The following is an 8,792-nucleotide window of genomic DNA, read 5'->3' as shown; positions in this document are numbered from 1 at the left end:
ATGAGACTATTGAACTTTAGTCGCCTTTAGCTTAGCGTGGGGATGCGGACGACCGTGTTTATAGCTTAACGTTAGATTTTAACTTCTGCCAATTGTATTTATGCTTCAAAAATCCTAAAGTGTTATTATGTGGAGATTATCCTGCTGAACAAAACGTGTAATGTGTAATATTCCAAAATCCAATTGCTTTTTGTCAGGGAGCTCTTGTGATTCTAACCCCTGGGTCGGCCTACAAAAAAACGTCATCACTGCACCTCTCTATGGAATTTCTTTTAGCTGTTAGCTCTGTTATTTTGCAGAGATGCTAACAACAAACATTGACCTGTTGTTCACAATGTAGCATTGTCATGGAGCCGTAGATAAAGAGTGTATCCAATTTGGTTGGATAAGTATAATCCTAATTTAGAATGTTGTTTAAATGAACTGTGCCTAATATGGATTTTCCACAAGAAAGTTGAATTACCTAATTAAGCTGCTAGTGAAGTCACAGATGTGTGTGTGGTGTTTTATAATCTATGTGTGTGACACAGAGGTCTTTAAAACGTTATTCAGCCTTTCGGCAGACCTCATGTAAAACAGGGTTCAGACACTGAGCCTGAGGAGATATGCGCTGCAGCGGAATAAGAGAAGCTCTGCGGATATTATTAATATGTCATACATTAGCATGGTTTCACAACAGCCATACATTTAATTTACAGCAGCCAACCACATATGCAGCACAAATCGCCCTACAAGATTTATGACTGGTTTTGAGGAGGACACACAACTTGGTTAAAATAACAATGTGGCTACGTGATTTCTTCTTGATTCCCGGTTTGTTTGGTCACATCTTTCCTTTGGAAGGCCCCGACACAACTTCATTATGTATTTTAGGTTGTTGAATAATCGGGAAATGTGCCCTGTGCATTTGACTCATCATTACTGTTCAGGAGCTATAGAGTGGTGCTATTGGGGAATCTTATGTGTTTTGTTATGTTTGTGCTGGAGCCGCTTCATCCAAAACAGCACTCCGGTTAGAGAGTTGACACGGAGACAGGAAGTACAGTCGTTGGACTTTATATTAGCTTGGTTCTGATCATCAACACAGAATACATCATGCTTGATGTGGAATCACATACAGGATGTTGAATGGGTTGATGAGTATGATGATAATGATAACGTAGAGTAGAGAATGAATGAATGGTTTCTGCAAAATACACAGAAATAGAAATAAGGTTCAAATTACAATAACTAACCAGACTATGGTTATTAATAATAAGCAACAGCAATACTAATTGTTGCTAAAACACATTAGACACGTTGCAAACACACACATGGCTAATAAAAGCTAAGTTAGCATCTCATCCACACTCTATCACTGAATAGCTTAAAGGGGACCTATCATGCAAAATGCACTTTTGTACGTCTTTTATACATGAATATGTGTCCCCGGTGTTCCAGGGAACTCACCAAGTGTCAGAAAACACAACCCTCTCTATTTTCCTCCATACCCAAATCTCTAAAAAAAGGGGCTGCAACGGATCTGATAAAAACTGATCCAGATTTGAACATTGTCCTGACGTCAGGACGGTGGCGCTACGGCTATTGAGCCAACTCCACCAATCAGGAGGAGACAGCCACGGCCATTGCCGTTCGAAAGCGCTGGAGACGCTGTAGTACATATGCCAGGCCTGTAAGTGGCGCTGTAGTCTGCCACAAAAGCAGTGAAGAAGACTTCCCGCCCATAGTTACCATGGTTACCTTTCGGTTTATTCTCCGCTGTGGCTTTTTTTCTCCCTCCCCGTGGCAAGCGTTTGCTCCCGCTGCAATGCAATCCCTCCCCGTCGAGGCAAGCACTGTATTTCTCTCCGGTTAGTCCACCAGCAGATGACAAACACCCACCTCTCCGCCTCTTCCAAGGAACGAGGGGACCGTGCGGCAGAGTTTCAGTTTCAGTTTGTTTCGCTGGTCAAGATGTCCGTTAAAGTTTAAATCTTCCGGACAAAATTAGAAAAGTGCCGGTCAAAGGTCTTCTTTGTTATTTATTAAGCTTTAAAACAAATGAATAACGACTCTATATAATAAAACACGGAGGACGGAGATCTCTTTTTCTCCCCCTCTTCTGACAGCCCAGCAGCTGATCAGAGCATGTCTCCCCTCTCCTGCAGGGGGGCGTGGTCAGCAGAATCAGACCCATAGACAGCAAACAGCACATAGAGCGAAATGAGGCATGGCTAAAATGCATGATCTGTTTGGTATTTTGAAAACAGAAACGTATAAATATACCTTATATAGGTATGGCCCTACAATATATCATTTAAATATAGCATGATGGGTCCACTTTAACTTAGCTAACTAGCTAGCATAAGCTCAATTCCTGAACAACATAGCAGCTGAAAACGGGACATCAATAGACTCATTAACACACTGACTCAGCAGGACACTATGCATACAATCTTATAACATTACCAACACTAAAGATCTGCATATATGCTCACATTCTTCATGAACGCATTCTCTCTGTGACGATGGTAATTATGCATGTGACGATGCGACCGCAATAATGTCCTGTCATGAACGCACATGTGTAACCAGCTTGAGGACCCGTAGCTGCACTACGTTAGCTGTCCCTAAATGTGCCTGACTAAAACACAAACGATATAACGCAGATCAAGGAAAACAAGGGGAATTTACAACAGCCGTCCCCAGAATAGCATAGCTATTATGTAAAACAGAATAAATTCCCTAAGGTGCAGCAGAAGTCCCTGGATCAGCATCGTCGTCCGGTAGAGCTGGTAGCTACACAAGGCGTGCCACGGGTCGCAGGTACGTCTTGTCCCCGACTTGAACCTCAGCCGACCGGATGCATCCATCAGCACTGGCATTCAGCTTGACGACCCTCCCCACTGGCCAGTGGGCACGTGGAAGCTGAGGATCAACTATCATCACGACAGTACCTTGGAGAAGACCATCAGTGTGCTGCCGACACTTCTGGCGAACTTGAAGGGATGGCAAGTAGCTTCTGATGAACTGCACCCAGAAGTGGTCAACCATCATTTGACAATGACGCCACCGCCTCTTGCTGAGGGTGTCTGTAGCGTATGATACTTGTTGAAGGGAGGCATCCCGCCGCCCCATCAGCAACATGCTTGGCGTCACAGGATCTGGATCTGCGAGGTCTGATGACACATAGCCTAAGGGTTTGGCATTTAAGATACCTTCCACCTCAACTAACAAGGTGAGGAGGAGTTCTCCCTGGAGAGACTGAGTGCCGATCACCACTTGTAGAGCCTTCTTGACTGATTGTATCTCACGCTCCCAGGCACCACCAAAGTGGGGAGATGCTGGAGGGTTAAAGCGAAACTTGATCTGTTTCCTGGCAAGTTCCTCTTGCAGTTGGGGCATCATTCCAGCAAACGCCTCCTCAAGCTCCCTAGCTGCTCCCCGGAAGTTTGTCCCCTGATCTGAGAGAATCTCGAAGGGGGTGCCTCGCCGAGCGATGAATCGCCTCAAGGCCAAGAGGAAAGCGTCTGCATCGATGCTATTAAGCAGATCTAGGTGGACACAGCGAGTGGTGAGAGATTTAAAGATGACTCCCCACCGTTTTTCACCGCGCCGCCCTACCTTGACAGTATATGGCCCAAAACAGTCGACCCCAGTAGAGAAGAATGGAGGCTTAAGGAGCCGCAGACGGGCAGAAGGCAAGTCGGCCATAATCGGTATCACTGGCTTCCCTTTCCACTTCCTGCATCCAATGCAAGTCCTCTGATGATGCTTGACGGCCTGTCTCCCACGCAGGACCCAGTACTGGCGCCTAGTCTCAGCAAAGACCCTGTCGGGCCCTGGATGGAGCAAGCGCTCGTCCATGTCCTTAATGAGGAGTTTTGTAACTGCATGGCTGGGATCGAGAACGATGGGGTGAATTTCCATAGCACAGGAAGTCTCCATGCGGCGAAATCTTCCACTGACGCGGATCAGACCCATTGCAGGATCAATCTCCGGTGAAAGCATACTGAGCTTACTGCCAGGTTTTACTGGTTTGCCAGCCTTGAGACACTCAATCTCCTCTTGGAAGCATTCTGCTTGGCTGCGCTGCAACAGGAGGCTTTCAGCGTCACGCAGGTCAGACTGAGGCAAGGAAGGGTCAGTTGCCGCCCCGTGAAGGAACTGCTTGGTTGCCTCGACCAAGTCTGTCCATGTGTTAAACTGTGTGACATCTGGTGTTGGAGGTACTGAACTGGTTCGCGTTAGGCCGCAGAAGGTAGCTCGTTTGTGCTCGTCAGTATCTTCGGGCTCTGTGGGGGCAGGAAGCGACGGCCATTGGTCAGACGGGCCACGTAGGAATGTTGGACCTTGAATCCACCGATTTGGTGCCGCCAGCTCAGCTACTGTCTTGCCACGGGTGAGGTCATCGGCTGGATTATTGGCTGTGTCAACATACCGCCAGGTGTGCTCGGCTGTCAATTCCTGGATCTCAGATACCCTGGTTCCCACGAAGACTTTGAACCTACATGACTCTGACGTCAGCCAAGTCAGGACTGTGGTGGAATCAGTCCAGAGATAGGTCTGGGTGATGTTTAAGGTGAGCTCTCGATGGAGGAGAGAGGATAGCTGAGCTCCTGTCAACGCTGCACAGAGTTCCAACCTTGGCATCGACTGCTGGCGCTTCGGGGCTACCCTAGACCTTGCCATGACAAATGACACATGGACTTTGTTGCGAGGTAAGCTACAGAACCGTATGCCTGTTCGGAGGCGTCACAGAAGACGTGCAGATTGTAGTCGGTGGCTTCAGTTGCAGCCTCCAGTGGCATGTAGGTTCATGGCAGGGTGATGTCTGCCAGCCTGGGGAGTTCCCTCTCCCAGCTGGACCAAGCCTGAACAATGTCAAGAGGAAGGTTTGTGTCGTCCCAGCTCCTCTTCTTCGCCCACAACTTCTGAACAAGCACTTTGGCCCTCGTAGTGTAAGGAATAATGACTCCGAGAGGGTCATATTGCCGGGCAAGCACCTTATATATGTGGCGCATAGTGGGAGTCACGCTCTCCATCGGCCTTGACCGGTAACCAAGTCGATCAGTCGGACAGTGCCACAGCAAGCCCAGAGCTGGCTCTTGAGGGTCAGTGCTCTTCTCTGCTAGCCATAGCTCTGTACTCTCTGACCTGGCAGTGGATGGTAGATGGGAGACAACAGCAGTGATATTGCTTGCCCACTGCCGTATCTCAAAACCCCCTGAGGCAAGACATTGACGCATCTTGTCCACAAGGAGCTTGGCAGACTCAGGTGTTGAAAGGCTCTGAAGACAATTGTCCACGTAGAACGACTGCTCCACTGACTGCAGCACGTCCTCATTTCCCTCTGCGTGGTCTTTGACATGCTTTTGCAGCACAAACGTTGCGCAGCAGGGGCTGCTTGTTGTGCCGAATGGCAAGACCTGCCATTGGTACACGTCAGGTTTCTCCTCCCTTTGCAGGTTTCTCCAGACAAACCTCAGCAGTGGCCGGTCCTCAGGCAGGAGACGAACCTGATGGAACATTGCTCGTATGTCCCCACTGATGGCGACAGCATACTGCCGGAATCGCAGGAGTACGCCGAGAAGGGATGGTCCAAGTGTTGGACCAGGAAGGAGTTGCTCATTAAGTGAGAGAACACGGTAAGTAAAGGAACAGTCGAAGACTAGACGATCCTTGCCATTGTGATGGACGAGGTGATGGGGAATGAACCAGGATTCGTGGGACTCATCCACTTCTTCGGTAGAAAGCTTGGTCACACACCCTCCATCGATTAGCTTTTGGATCTCTGCTTTGTGAACTTTGGCCTTAGCTGGATCTTTAATGAGTCTGCGCTCGGTGCTGCGAAGCATTGGCATAATTGTTTCAGGAGTGGCCATTAAGGGTGGAGCGTCCCTGACGCGGGAAAGAGGTGTAGCATACCTTAGTGTGTCGCCCACCTTCACCCTCTCAGTGCGGGCTTCCAGGATACTCACAGCTTCCTGGTCCAATCGGGACCGTACTACTAGCCTTTCACTCTTGAACGGGAGTACATCAAGCTGCCAGAGACGTTCAACATGTTGGTAGAGGTCATCTGCTGCTGGCTTGACAGATGTGAAGTAGCATGAAGTCGACTGAGATGTTAGCCCATCTGGACCCTGAAGTGCCCAGCCGAGTGCTGTATTGATGGCTGTGGGTCCACCTTTGGGGCCGACCCTGACTGGCTCCCTGGCTGTGATCAGGTGGGTGCAATCCGAGCCAATTAGCAGTAGCGGCTGAACCTTACTAAAGTTCTTCAGCGGAAGCCCCTTCAGGTGGCGATAACGCTTCTGGAGTGCTGTCACAGGGTAGGACTGCTCTGATAAGGCTATCTGACCCGCTGTAAAGGCACCCGTAATGAGATGCTGCTTAGGAGGCTGTGTCAGAGAAGCCACATGGAAGTCAACAGACTCACCAGTGAGACTGGCCACATCTTGGCGGATGGTCTGCAGAAAGAGAGACTCAGCTTCACCTTTGAGTCCCAGGTGTTGAACTGCAGCTGGCAGTATCATCGTTCGTTCAGCTCCATCGTCCAGGATCGCGTAGGTGTCAAGAGACTTGTCCCCATGGCTGATGATGACTGGCACCACCTTGAGGTAGACCTTCCCTCCTTGCTTGGAGTTGGAGAGCACAGCACGATTCTTTGGCATGATGAGGTAGACACGTGGACTTGGCTTAGCAGTCCGATGGCGCTGTGCCATCCCTTCGGACAGTCGTTGAGCTTCGGCCTTCACCCTTAGCCAGTTGGAGAGGTCGCGGAGGTTGTACGAGTTTAAGCTGTTTTTGTTAAGGCGACCTTGAACCTGTAGATGCTCCACGAAGCCGTCCCTTGAATGCTTAGGGAGCTTGCTTAGGGAGCTTGCTAAGGAGCCCATCGACATGGCCAGTCGACATCACTTCCATCCCGTTGGGTCCCTCCAGCGACGTCAACATACCTACTAATAGGTCAACGCTTAGCGCGAATATTGGTATCTCCAGCTTTGAGGTCAGGAGAGTTCAGTATAGTTGCGATCTCGCTTTGTACGAGCTGGTGTGGCTGTCCATATTGCCGCTGTAAGGCCTGCATGGCGGCCGTGTAAGGCTGGGCGTAATGCCTGCAGGACTGGGCTATTAGCTGGGCCTCATCCAGAACTATTTGTTCCATGAGAACACGGTACTTGTAATGCTCAGACAGTTCAGTGTGGTCACTGAGTAAGTGGTCCAGCGCCATCTTTAGGTCAGTAAATTCTCTTTCGCTGTCACGCACCAATTTAGGCAGTTTAGGTACTGGGACTGGCTGTCTCGGAGGCAGGGGAGCACTTGACCCGTACAGTGACTGCTGTGGTTGAACGGAATACTGGACTGGCAGGGCTGGTACAGGCTGCTGCATTAAAGGACATGGGGTGGAAGGCACTAGTTGATAGGCTGGCTGAGACGATGGGCCAGGCTGCAGTTGGTACGCCGGTTGTAGATGGCCCTGCTGGTACTGCGGCGGCTGGTACTGCGGCGGCTGGTACTGCGGCGTTTGGTACGCTGGTTGTAGATGGCCCTGCTGGTACTGTGGCGGTTGGTACACTAGTTGTAGATGGCCCTGCTGGTACTGCGCCGGTTGATATGCATACTGTGCCGGAAGGACAGGCAGAGACTGATACGCTGTATGCTGGGGGACAGCAGACTGTGTATAAGGTGAGGGCGCTACAGACCAGTTGTGTGGCCCGTAGGAAGATTGCTGAGGCATAACAACTGGATGTTGGGCCACTGGCTGTTGTGTAGCTGGTAGCTGGTGAGCCGGGTACAGCGCTGGTGCGTACTGTGGTTGATATGGTGGTTGGACAGGTGCAGCCGGAACATATTGATTTGCTGCGGATGTCGTCGTCATAGCCTGATATGGGATTTGTGTTGCCGTCTGCATGCTGCCATACATGGTTGCCACAGGAGGAGGCACAGGCTGGTATGGCTAGTACCTTGTAGTTGTCGGCAGTTGTTGGCCAACGTGACCGGCTGCCTGCATCCCTTGGACGATAGGTGACGACATGGCCGTGCTTCTAGCCAGAATTGCTGTTGGCTTAGAAACAACTCCCAACAACCGTGCAGATGTGACTGTTGGTGGTAGAGACTGAGTCAATATGCTTCTCTCCTGCTTCTGACTCTGCATGAAGGCTGGGAGGGCTTGAGACTGGAATGTCGCTGTAGTCGTGCACAGCAGTGTTGTCGTTAGCAGCTTATCCTGATGCTTGGTGGCTTGTCCCAGCTGGATGGATAACGGCTGCTGCTGGAAGATGCGGTTATCTGCTTGTGAGTCCAACCAGTTTGAGTGGGTTGGAGGTGGATGGGACGAGAGGGGGCTAGATCCGTTCTCACTGAGGCTGTATTCTGACGATTGGTGACTGTGGCAGCTCTGCTCTGAGGGAGATGGCAGTCGAGGCACCACACACATATTCTGCAAGTCAGGCATGCTGCTAGCATAAGGTGCCATGTCCCACACATTTGCCTTATTTGTTGCTCCTGGCAAGGAGTAAGAGGGAGGGCGTCCAATTGCAGTGTGTAGCTGGTCACTCTCAGCTGCTAACCCGGTTTGCAGGCTAAGTGACCGCAGCTGTCGCGCACTGTCATATTGGAGGGGGGTAGGATTAGGCAAGAGAGACTGTGGTAAACTGACCTTATAGCCTTGCAGGTGTGTTGGAAGCTGTCGCTGTCTTCCTCCATGATCTCCAATCGTAGCTGCTGCTGTTTCCTGTGCATCCATGGCGCTGTCGTGGGTGAAGCTATCCGGCTCGAAGGACCAATATTGGGGAATCTTATGTGTTTTG

This window comes from Trematomus bernacchii, unplaced genomic scaffold (genome assembly GCF_902827165.1).
Source record: "Trematomus bernacchii unplaced genomic scaffold, fTreBer1.1, whole genome shotgun sequence".
NCBI classification, from domain to species: domain Eukaryota; kingdom Metazoa; phylum Chordata; class Actinopteri; order Perciformes; family Nototheniidae; genus Trematomus; species Trematomus bernacchii.
Note: the sequence above shows the minus strand (reverse complement) of the source record.